The following is a 13,342-nucleotide window of genomic DNA, read 5'->3' as shown; positions in this document are numbered from 1 at the left end:
GAGTCTTTTGAGTTTTCTATGTATAGTATTATATCATCCACAAATAGGAACAGTTTTACTCCTTCATTACCAATTTGGATGTCCCTTATATGTTTTTCTTGCCTTATTGCTCTAGCTAGGACTTCCAGCACAATGTTAAATAGCAGTGGTGGTAAAGGGAACCCTTATCTGTTCCTATTCTCAAGGAGAATTTTTTCAGCCTCTTTCCATTAAGGATGATGTTGGCTGTTGGTTTTATATAGATATCTTTTATTATGTTGAGGAATTTCCCTTCTATACCTATTTTATTGAGAGTTTTTATCAGAAATGGGTATTGGGCTTTGTCAAATGCTTTTTCTACATCGATTGAGATGATCATGTGATTCTTTTATTTCCTTTTATTTATGTGGTTTATGTTGATTGATTTTCTAATGTCGAAAACATCCTTGCATACCTGGTATTAATTCCACTTGGTCATGGCGTATTACTTTTTTGGTATGATGATGAATTCTATTGGCTAGAATTTTGTTGAGAATTTTTACATCCATATTCACGAGAGGTATTGGTCTGCAATTTTCTTTTTTTGTTGTGTGTTTGCCTGGTGTTGGTATCAGGGTAATGCTGGCTTCATAGAATGAACTCGGAAGTATTCCTTCCTTTTCTATGTTCTGAAATAGTTTGAGCAGTACTGGTATAAGCTCTTCTCTGAGTGTTTGGTAGAATTCTCCAGTGAAGCCATCTGGACCAGGGCTATTTTTTTTGTTGGGAGCTTTTTTATTAACTTTTCGATGTCTTCTCTCGTTATGGGTCTGTTCGGATTTTCGACATTGTGTGTTAGTTTGGGTAGGTAGTGTGTTTCTAGAAATTTGTCCATGTCCTCTAGGTTTTCAAATTTGTTGGAGTATAGTTTTTCATTGTACTCTGTTTTAATCCTTTTTATTTCAGTTTGGTCTACTGTAATGTCCCCTATTTCACTTCTTATTTGGGTTATTGCATCCTCTCCTGTTCTTCTTTTGTCAGTTTTGCCAATTTTGTTGATCCTTTCCAAGAACCAACTTTTGGTTTTGTTGATTCTTTCTACTATTTTTCTATTCTACTAGTAGAAATTCTCACAGAAATGCTAGAGTAGTTTAACATTAGCCTGCTTGTGTAATTCACTACACTAAGAGTTTAAAAAAGAACACTTTTAAAAAGAAAACATTATCTCAGTAGATATGAAAAAGCTGTCTCTAAAATTTAGCAATCATTTCCGGCGAGAAAAGTTTTTTCTTGAGCAACTTGAAAAAAGATATTACCAAAAACCTACATGATGCTTTTGATGATGCAATAAGAGTGTTCATATTAAAGTTTAAAGCAAGAGAAGGGTTTCTGCCATTTCTGTAACTCCTTAGCCCTATAGGGTCACTGTGAGTCAGAATCAACTCTATGGCAAGGGGTTTAATTTTGGTTTTTCTAGGGCTACATTTCCTAGACAAAGTAAAAAGTGAGGAAAATAATTGAAAGGAGTAAAGGTTAGAAAAGAAAAACATAACTGTTACTATTTGCAGATTTTATGATTGCTACCTAAAAATTAAAAATATCAAGTAATGAATTTTCACAGTTAATAATTTTGGTTGCAGTAGCACATCAACAGTGAACCGCCAGAAACTCAAGCCAGATTCAGAAGAGGATGTGGAACCAGAATATCATTGCTGATGTCAGGTGGATACTGGCTGAAAGCAGAGAATACCAGAAAGATGTTTACCTGTGTTTTATTGACTATGCAAAGGCATTTGTGTGGATCATAACAAATTATGGATAACATTGCAAAGAATGGGAATTCCAGAACATTTAATTGTGCTCATGAGGAACCTGTACATAGATCAAGAGGCAGCCATTCAAAGAGAACAAAGGGATACTATATGGTTTAATGTCAGCAAAGGTATGTCAGGGTTGTATCCTTTCACGATACTTATTCAATTTGTATGCCAAGCAAATAACTCAAGAAGCTGGACTATATGAAGAAGAACATGGCACCAGGATTCAAGACTCATTAACAACTGTGTTATGCAGACTTGCTTGCTGAAAATGAAGAAGACTTAAAGCACTTACTGATGAAAATCAAGGACCACAGCCTTCAGTGTGGATTACACTTCAAAATAAAGAAAACAAACCAACTAGTCATTTCACAATAAATGGAGAAAATATTGAAGTTGTCAAGGATTTCATTTAACTTGGATCCACAATTAACACCCATTGAAGCAGCAGTCAAGAAATCAAATGACATATTGCAGCAGTCAAGAAATCAAATGACATACTGCATTGGGCAAATCTACTGCAAAAGGCCCATTTCAAGTGTTAAAAAGCAAAGATATAATTTTGAGGACAAAAGTGTGCCTAACCCAAGCCACAGTCTTTCCAGTTGCCTCTTATGCATTCAGAAACTGGACAATGAATAAGGAAGAACAAAGAGGAATTGAAGCCTTTGAATTATGGTACTGGCAAAGAATATTGAATACACCACGGACTGACAGAAGAACAAACAAACCTGTCTTGGAAGAAGTATAGCCAGAATGTTGCTTAGAAGCTAGGATGGTGAGACATCTTCTCGTGTACTTTGGACATATTATCAGGAGGAGCCAATCAATTCCTGGAGAAGGACATCGTTCTTGGTAAAGCTGAGGGTCAGCGAAAAAGAGGAAGACCCTCGACGAGATGGATTGACACAGTGGCTGTAACAATGGGCTCAAACACAGCAACAACTGTGAGAATGGTGCAGGGCCAAGGAGTGTCTCATTCTGTTGTACATAGGGTTGCTATGAGTCATAATGGACTGGATGGCACCTAACAACAGCAGTTTCTATAAAGTGGGTGGATATAAAGGGAGCCTATAAAAATCAATAAATTTCTTAAATATCAAGAGTAACTCAAAACAAACTATATTTAAAGATCCCATTCATATAAAAAATAAAAGTTATAAAATATTAAGGCATAAAACTACCGAGAAATACGCAAGATCTATATGAACAAAAAAACCCATGGCCATCCAGTTAGTTCTGATTCACAGCAACCCCATGTGTTACACAATTGAACTCTTCCATAGATTTCCTTGGAGCCCTGGTGGTGCAACTGTTAAGCACTCAGCTGCTAACCAAAATTTGGCGGTTTGAATGGATCCAGCAGCTCTGTGGGAGAAAGACCTGGAAATCTGCTTCCACAAAGATTAAAGTCTAGAAAACTCTATGAAGTACTTCTTCTCTGTCACACTGAGTTAGAATCGACTTGAAGGCACCCAACAACAACAATCTTTACAGAAACAGTGCACTAGCCTTTCTTCTACAAAGCCACTGGATGGGTTTGAACAACTAATCTTTAAGTAAGCAACCTATTGCAAACCATCTACACCACCCAGGCTCCTTGTATGAACAAACCAAAAAAACAGATCAAACCTAATGCCATCGAGTCGATTCCGACTCATCACGACCCTATAGGACAGAGTAGAACTGCTCCACAGAGTTTCCAAGGAGCGCCTGGTGGATTCGAACGGCCAACCCTTTGGTTAGCAGCCATAGCACTTAACCACTATGCCACCAGGGTTTCCATATGAACAAAAGACCCGAGTAAATAAGAAGACATACCATATTCCTGAGTGTGAAGAAAGAATGTTAAAAATTATGTTAGCTTTCACCAGCGTAATACCTAAATTCAATGCATTCCAATCAAATCTCCTGTAAGATTATTTATGAAGCTTTCAAAAGTTATTTTCTAGGTAATCTGGAAAATACATAATAAAAATGATAATGAATTTTTAAAAGAAGAATGAGATGTAGTTGTCTTACTAGATATTGAAAGATATTCTAAAGATACAACAATTAAAAGTATGATATTATTGCATTACAGCACAGCACTGGTGTGGAATTGAGAGTGCAGACACAAACATATGAATATATGGCAACATGACTCACATGACCCTATAGGACAGACTGGAACTGCCCCATAGGGTTTCCAAGGAACAGCTGGCGGATTCGAACTGCCAACCTTTTGATTAGCAGCCAAGTTCTTAACTAAGCACCATCAGGGCTCCATATAGCAATATAATATCTGATAATGCTATCTTATATTTTGGCAATATAATATCTGATAATAATAGCATTTCAAACCTGTAGGAAAATTGTCAAGATAATAGAATATGCATATCAAATTTAAAAAATAAATTTAGACCCCAACCTCACACTATGAGTAAAAATAGACTCCAGATAACTTAAATAAATAATATATAAAAGAAAATTATATATTAAAAAATAAACTAAAGAAAAATATGATCTTAGGGTAGAAATATTTATCCTAAGTAAAATTTTAAAAAATGCAGAATCTGTAAAGGAAAATGTCAACAGACATTTCAAAAACCACTACATGAAATTTTAAAATACTAGAGAAAGACTAGGAGAAAATATTTGCACATTTATAACATAAAAAGAGTTAATATCTAGAAGGAGTCCCTGTGTAATGCAAATGGTTAATGTGCTCAACTGCAACTGAAAAGTTGGTAGGTAGCTCTCAGGTCCACCCAAAGGCACCTTGGAAGAAAGATCTACTTCCAAAAAATAAGCCATTGAAAACCCTATGGTGCACAGTACTAATCTGACACAACTGGGGTTGCCATGAGTTGGGATTGATTGGACAGAAACTGTTTAAAATCTAGAAATATCAAGAATGCTCATTCCAAGCAACAAAAAAGCAAACAGTTCAATAAAAAATGGGTGGGCAAAATAAATAAATAAGTACCAGCATTTTATAGAACAATAACCAAAGGCCAAGAAATATAAAAATGTATTCCATCTCGTAAATAATCAAGAAAAGCAAATAATAATAATAAAACTTACAATTTTTTATTCATCTGACTGACAATATGAAAGGCTAAGGGAGATCTCCAACATCTGAGCAATAGGCATTCCAAAAATGAGAATAGAAAAAAAGAAGAAAGGTGAGACATTATCAAAGAAATAAATATGAGAAAATTTCTAAGAACTAAGTACATGTGTTCTCAGATTGAAAATACACACCAGGAGTCAAGTAAAATGAATGTGAAAAGGCTTACATTGACTGAGGATAACAAGAAGATCACAAAAGTTTCCAGAGAAAGAAAACAGGTCACATACAAAGGAACGAAGTTTACAATAGCATTGCACATCTCAACAGCACCAGACACTACGTGACAATGAAATTTTCTTTGAAATGCTAATGGAAACGTTTTTCTCCTTAGAGTTCTACACCTGTAAAAATGGCATGGAGACAGTGTCCAACCTCCTCTAACTTCACAAGGAGGAAGGAGAATCAAGAACAACAGCCCAAGGCTGATTCCTAGGAGGTGGAATGCCTCCTTTCTCCGCCATCTTTACCAATTCTGACACCAACCATCCCTCCCGCAGCACTCTCTACTTCTCTGCTGGGTTCCATAATTCATTGCAATGGCCACACAGAACTCACAGACTATACTCAAGATTATGGGGTTTGTTAGGGATGTGACAGTTTACAAATTCAGGCTCAGGAACTCTCAGGATACAGTATTTCCATCAGGACAGCCTCTTCCCAGCTGTGCTCATAGGTATGCCTCTCTCTGGCCCTAGGCTTCTGCCCAAAGGCACTTATTTTCTCTCTCTGTGGGGGTGGGGAGACCATGCACTGTCTCCTGCTGCCAGGTCTCTCCTACCACCACTTCTCACTGTCTTCAGGGTTACAGCTCTCTCTCTCCCTTACTTCCAGGAACTTCTTGGTGCAGGGATTCCAGGTCCAAAGGACACACCGACTCTTGGCTGTTCTTGCATGGTGGTGATGGGATTCTCTCTTCCCCTCCTCAGGGGTGGCTCATTTCAAGCCCAACAGGATGAAAAAACTGACCAATCTCTTTGGTGGGCTACAATTACCCTAATACACAGTCCTGCCCAAACACCTGGGTGGGAATTAAAAGACCATGATGAGAAAGGCCACACAAAAACAGTCCATCATGCTGCAACACTCAAACATATTATCAATCACATGTGAGAGAAAACACAAAGAACTTTCAGTATTGGAATGTCTCCAAAAATTTAAGTTCCACGTTCCCTCTTTGAGGAAGCCAGTGAAGGAACTACTCCATCAAAGCAAGGGTGTAAATCAAGAAACAGATAGACATGGAATCCAGGAAACAAGAGATCCAACCCAGGAGAGAGGCAAAGGAAATCCCCAGGACTGCAGTGAAGGAAAATCCAGTGCCATAGATGTGGAACAGATCTAGGGAGTGAAGAGCAGGAGTTGAAGGGCTACAGGAAGGATAATTCTAAGGAGAAAAAAATAATAAAACAGTGTCAGAATGTATGTGCAAAAGGTTAAGCACTCCACTACTAGCTGAAAAGTTGGCAGTTCAAACCCACCCAGAGGCACCTCAGAAGACAAGCCTGTTGATCTCCTTCTAAATGTCACAGCCTTGAAAACCCTACGGAGCAGTTCTACTCTGTACCCATGGGTCGTCATGAGTCGGAATCAACTCAACGGCAACTAACAACAACAAAGAATGTATTGTGAAAAGATGTAGGCTTCCTGCAGAGAGTTTCATATGAATAGGTACATAGAAAATAAAGCGAAGAAAAAAAATTAGTTAACTATTAACCTTTGAGGAGCTGTGGTGGCACAGTGGTTAAAAGCACTTGGTAGCTAACCAAAAGTTTGGCAGTTCGGACCCACCAGCCACTCCACGGGAGAAAGAGGTGGCAGTCTGCTTCCATAAAGATTTACAGCCTTGGAAACCCTATGGGGCAGTTCTGCTCTGTCCTATAGGGTTGCTATGAGTCGGAATTGACTCGAAAGTGATGGGTTTGGTTTTGGTTGGTATGTGACTCAGCTATCAACGATATTTGTAGTCATAATATTATAAAATGTAAACTCTGAATATTGATATTACCAAAATTGTGATATAATCTGTTTGGGAGAATGGGGAGAAGAGAGTTGCTCATATAAGAAAGCTAATTTCTTATCTCCCGTAATAGGAAGTCAATAGATGATATCTAATGTCTTGGTTATCTAGTGCTGCCATAACAGAAATACCACAAGTTGATGGCTTTAACCAAGAGAAATTTTCTCACTGTCTGTTAGGTTACAAGCCCAAATTCAGGGCGTAGGCTCCAGGGGAAGGCTTTCTCTTTCTGTGGGCTCTGGAGGAAGGTTCTCGTCTCATTCTTCCCCGGTCAAGCTTCTCAGGCGCAGGGACCTTATGTCCCAACAACACGCTCTGCTCCTGATGCTGCGTTTTTGGTGGTATGAGGTCCTCAACTCTCTGCTTGCTCCCCTTTCCTTTTATCTCTTGAGAGATAAAAGGTGGTGCAGGCCCCACCCCAGGGAAACTCCCTTTACCTTGGATCAGGGAGGTGACCTGAGTAAGGGTGGTGTTACAATCCCACCCTAATCCTCTGAATGTAAAATTACAATCACAAAATGGAGGACAACCACACTTGGCCTAACCAAGTTGATACACAGATTTTGGGGGGAACATAATTCAACCCATGACATCTAAAATTTAAAAATACAAAAATGGTGCCGCAAGCATGTTATTTAGAAATATGAAGGTAACAAAGCAGAAAAAAAAAAAAGCTGCAGATCTTAAAAGTGGTTGCCACTGGGGAGTGGCAATTTGGAGAAGCTGGGGGCTAAGGCTGCTATTTCCTGTTACAAGTCTTGTTAAGACTGACTCACTTATTGAAAATACTTTCATGTATTGCTTCGATACAAATTAAATTCATAAATTAGAAAAGAGATTAAAAAGAAAGAAAGAATGACAACATCCAGCAAGGAAATGTATACTCTTAAACGCTGTAGGTAGAAGAATAAATTGGTATGCGCTTTCTAGAGAACATGTTGGCAGCAAGTATCAAAATTTTCAAGGTTCCTATCTCAGTCTAAAAATTCCTTCTCTAGCAAAATGTTTTAAGAGAACAACAGGACACATATGCAACAATTTACATGAAATGGTATTCACTGCATCATTCTTTAAAATGTTGCAAACATCCTGATTGTACACGTACACCAGTAAGGGGATGACTAAGCACGTCATATACCTGCATATGGTGGAACTCCTCAGTCTGTTAACATAATGGTACAGAGCAGCGGTTTTCAAGTTGTGCTTTTAGGACTGTTAGGGTTTCTCAGGAGATGCCTTAAAAATCACTGCAGAGGAATGGTTGGTTCTGAGCAGGAGGGTTTGGGGTGTTCCTTGACCGCTTGAACTGAAGAAGTTCTACTTTTTATAAATCAGCATTCTGAGAGTTCATATGAAGGCAGGGTTCCATAACTGTAAAATGTTTAAAAATCACCAAAGTACAGCCGTACATATTTATGTCCCCAGTATATTGTTAAGAAAAGCATGTGAATAATATGTTCCCAGTTCCGTTAAAAATACAAAAATCCCTATCTTTATTTATATTTGCAGTGCTGATATTTAGTTTGATATAATTTTTGGTGAGATATAACCCCAAATGTTCACAGTATTGCCAACGCTATGGTTTTACAAGTCTCCTTTATGCTCTTCCTCAAATTTTTCTCTATTGTCTAAAAAAATTTTTCAGTGATATATCTTTGTAATAATGAAAGACTTTAACTATTTTTTAGAGAGAAAAAGAAAGAAGTTGCTTAAGACACTAAGTAAATACATGTTGGTGAATTGATTGATATAGTTTTATCATGCTAGCTTGCCTTACAAGAATTTCAGTTTGAGAGAATTTGGACAACTATTCAAGTTCTCCTCTCCAAAGCATCAATGCTTGCCAACCAAACCCTGTGCTTGTTCTCCTAATAAAATTGAGTCTGCGTAGACTTAATGGTCTGACTGAGACTAGAAGGACCCCGGAGGTCATGGTCCCCAGATGTTCTGTGAGTCCAAGACAGGAACCATTCCCAAAGCCCTGGATTTCAAAACAGTTGAGTTACGGAGATGGACAGATTAAACAGGCAATTAAAATGTAAAGAGAAGTCTGGTGTAGTTAAGCACAGGGGAGGAAGGTGTAGAAGGGAAATCATTAAATCAAACAATGATGAAACCAAGTGTTTGGATAGGGGAAGGGTGGCTAAGTGAAGTAAAGTCAAATGGAGCTTTCCCTGAATTGGGGTGGGAAGGCAGTATGTTTAAAATAAAGCTAGAACAGATAGGCAAGATAAGAGACTGTGGCCCTGACAAGGAACACAACAGAGAACCCCTGAGGGAGCAGGACAGCAGTGGGATACAGACCTCAAATTCTCCTAAAAAGACCAGGCTTAATGGTCTGACTGAGACTAGAAGGACCCCAGAGGTCATGGTCCCCAGACCTTCTGTTAGCCCAAGACAGGAACCATTCCCAAAGCCAACTCTTCAGGCAGGGATTGGACTGGACTATGGAATAGAAGACGATACCGGTGAGGTGCGAGCTTCTCGGATCAAGTAAACATATGAGACTATGTGGGCGTCTCCTGTCTGGAGGGGAGACCAGAGGGCAAAGGGGGTCAGAAGCTGGACAAACGGACACGAAAACAGAGAGTGGAGAGGAGTGTGCTGTCTCATTAGGGGAAGAGCAACTAGGAGTATATAGCAAGGTGAATATAACCTTTTGTATAAAAGACCGACTTGATCTGTAAACTTTCAGTTAATGCACAATAAAAATTTTTTTAAAAATTGAGTCTGCATACACTTCAAGGTACTGTGTATCTATCTAAGATTCATTTGCATTTCATAAATTCATTAATTTATTATTTTTCATCAATGAGACATGATAATCATCATTCTCATTTTCATCATCAGATTTATCTAGGGAATCTGTTGACTGCTTTATCCTAAAGATGGTTTTTCATTTCCTTTATTTATACAAGCAACATAAACATCTTTTGGTAAAAACCATAGTGAAGACCACTGAGAAAGTCCTTATTTGGAATACTTACAGGGACTTACCTAAACTCAACATTCCCTTCCTTGACCCAGGGCAACCTCTCCCCAGCCCACCACCCTCCATCTCCCACACCCAAGGAGACCGAACGAAGTAATTAGAAAAACCACCCAAGAAAAGAAAAAGGGAGAATCAGTTACATATCCCACAAGCCAGGGAACGAGAAAATCGAAATCTGTTCCAGTTCTCTAGTTTCACCTTAAAGGCAAGGAACTATATATCTCCTTGTGAGGAGCTCTTCAAAGCCCAAATTCACAGACTCTCTACTCAGGAGGTTACCAGCATCTGAAGAAAAACAACCACTACCAGAAAAGCTCTCCTTTGTTTTCACTCTTTGCAGTCCTTTAGGAAACTCTTGATAATGTGAAATGTTATTACTGCAAATGTTGGCACAGGCAAGTTTACTCTAGAGTCTGACTATCACTGGCTGTTCACAAAATAAAATCATTTTTAAAGCCTGTGAGGAGAGCCAAGTGCAAACCACAAATCAGAAAACCACCAAGGCGGGCTGGCCTCCCTGCCAAAGTTTAATGTGATCTAATGGGAGGACAACAAGATGTGAGAATTTGATTTTACGATGCTCCACGTAACATTTGGCAATACAAAGGGGCTGGGCCCAGCTTCCTGATACTTAAGCAAACATTTGAAGTAATGTTTCACTTTCTCGTCAGTTTTAATTCTGTCGACCAGGGGGTTCAGATTTAGTCTGCTCTACCTTAAAAATTGTCGTCCGCGGTGGATGGTTGGAGATGTGCTTGATATCAGTTTATATAAGATGAAGACGGGCAGGTGGGGAAGGGGCCAGGAAAACAGGATGAAGCTTTTTAGTGGCATCCCATCAACTGGATCGCAGCTATCTTCTGACTTTGTGATTTATTCCATGGGTGGGAGGGCAGGGGCCAAGCCTAGCTTAAGCAACATTCCTTCACAAGCATAAACACCCCAGCAAGAAAGTCGGAGCTGGGCTGGATCAGATGCCCAGTCTCACACCAAATGGAACTGCAACTAAAGTGCAGATCTATTCTCACCACTCATTTTAAAAAGGAAAGAAAGAAAATGGTAGCAGTATGGAAACTTTTTGCACATGACAAATTAACAACTGAGGACTCTACCAAATAAAAAGGGCCAGTCAGGAAATTCCACATAAGAGCACGTGGACAGGGGAAAATAAATGAAAATCGTGTTTCATGCCACTGTTGCCAGAACAATGGGATAAGAATCAGAATTCTTTCCCTTTCCTTGCAGAATAATGCATTCCGAACAATGCCAAACTGTTACTTCGAACTGTCATTTTATAGCAATCACAAAATTGACCAAATGAAGAAATAGGAAACCCAGAGAGTCAAGGCCCTTAAAGCCATAGTTTGCTAAGTAAAATGGAATATCTCCCAGGGTGCAGGAAGAAATGATTAGAAATCCTATTTCTGTTCACTTTTTACCTAAAAAATAAGAGCAAAAGTAAGCCTTACTAATACTAAAATAAGCACGATACCAGAACACCAGAAGAGAAAATAGATAACTGGGAGCTCCTAAAAATCAAACATTTATGCTCATCAAAAGACTTCGCCAAAAGAGTAAAAAGACAATCTACACACTGGGAAAAATTTTTTGGCTACAACATACCCCATATCAGGGTCTCATCTCTAAAATCTATAAAATACTGCAAAACTTCAACAACAAAAAGGCAAATAACCCAATTTAAAAATGGACAAAGAATATGAAGAAGCAAAGAGGACATTCAGGTGGCTCACAGATACATGAGGAAATGCTCACGATCATTAGCCATTAGAGAAAAGCAAATCAAAACTACAATGAGATACCATCTCACCCCAACAAGGCTAGCATTAACCCAAAAACACAAAATAATCAATGCTGGAGAGGTTGTGGAGAGACTGGAACACTTATATACTGCTGGTGGGAATGCAAAATGGTACAACCACTTTGGAAATCGATTTGGCACTTCCTTAAAAAGCTAGAAAAAGAAGTACCATACAACCCAGCAGCCCCACTCCTTGGAATATATCCGAGAGAAATAAGAACCATCAGATGAATAGATATATGCACACCCATGTTCATTGCAGCACTGTTCACAATAACAAAAAGATGTTAACAACCTAGGTGCCCATCGGCAGATGAATGGATAAACAAATTATGGTATATTCACCCAATAGAATACTACACAGTGATGAAGAACAATGATGAATCCGTGAAATATCCCACAACATGGATGAATATAGAAAGTATTATGCTGAGTGAAATTAGTCACAAAAGGACAAATAATGTATGAGACCACTGTTATAAGAACTCAAGAAAAGGTTTAAATACAGAAGAAGACATTCTTTGATGGTTATGAGGGTGGAGAGGGAAGGAGAGGGGAATTTACTAACTGGAGAGTAGACAAGAACTATCTTAGGTGAAGGGAAGGATGACAGACAATACAGGGGAAGTCAGCACAACTGAACTAAACCAAAAGCTAAGAAGTTTCCTGAACACAACCAAACAGTTTAAGGGACAGAGTAGCAGGGGCGGGGGTCTGGAGATCATGGTTTTGGGGGCACCTAGGTCAGTTGGTATAACAAAGGTTATTAAGAAAATGTTCTACATCCCACTTTGGTGAGTGGTGTCTGGGGTCTTAAACACTAGGAAGTGGCCATCTAAGATGTATCAATTGGTCCTAACCCACCTGGAGCAAAGGAGAATGAAGAACACCAAAGACACTAGGAAAATATGAGCCCAAGAGACAGAAAGGGCCACATAAACCAGAGACTTCATCAGCCTGATACCAGAAGAACTAGATGGTGCCTGGCTACCACCAATGACTGCCCTGACAGGGAATACAACAGAGGGTCCCTGACAGAGCAGGAGAAAAGTGGGGTGCAGAACTCAAATTCTCATAAAAAGACCAGACTTAATGGTCTGACTGAGACTAGAGGAACCCCAGAAGACATGGCCCCCAGATTCTCTGTTAACCTTTAACTAAAACCATTCCTGAAGCCAACTCTTCGGACAAAGATTAGACTGGACTATAAAAGGTAAAATAATACTCATGAAGAGTGTGCTTCTTAGTTCGAGTTCGAGTAGATACATGAGACTAAATGGGCAGTTCCTGTCCAGAGGCGAGATGAGAAGGCAGAAAGGGGGTAGAAGCTGGTTGAATGGACACAAGAAATTTAGTGTGAAAAGGGGGAGTGTGCTGTCACATTAAAGGGATAGCAACTTGCGTCACATAAAAATATGTGTATAAATTTTTGCATAAGAAACTAAATTGAGCTGTAAACTTTCACCTAAAGCAAAATAAATAATAATAAAAAGAATGATGCCAGGTATCCTAACTTGGTGCAGATATGTTTTTGTTGTTAGTGGCCATCGAGTTGACTCCAACTCATGGTGACCTTATGTATAACAGAATGACACACTGCCCAATCCTGTGCCATCCTCACAGT

The sequence above is a fragment of the Elephas maximus genome, chromosome 13 (assembly GCF_024166365.1).
Source record: "Elephas maximus indicus isolate mEleMax1 chromosome 13, mEleMax1 primary haplotype, whole genome shotgun sequence".
NCBI classification, from domain to species: Eukaryota; Metazoa; Chordata; class Mammalia; order Proboscidea; family Elephantidae; genus Elephas; species Elephas maximus.
The sequence above is the reverse complement of the archived record's forward strand: the minus strand, read 5'-3'. Positions refer to the sequence as shown.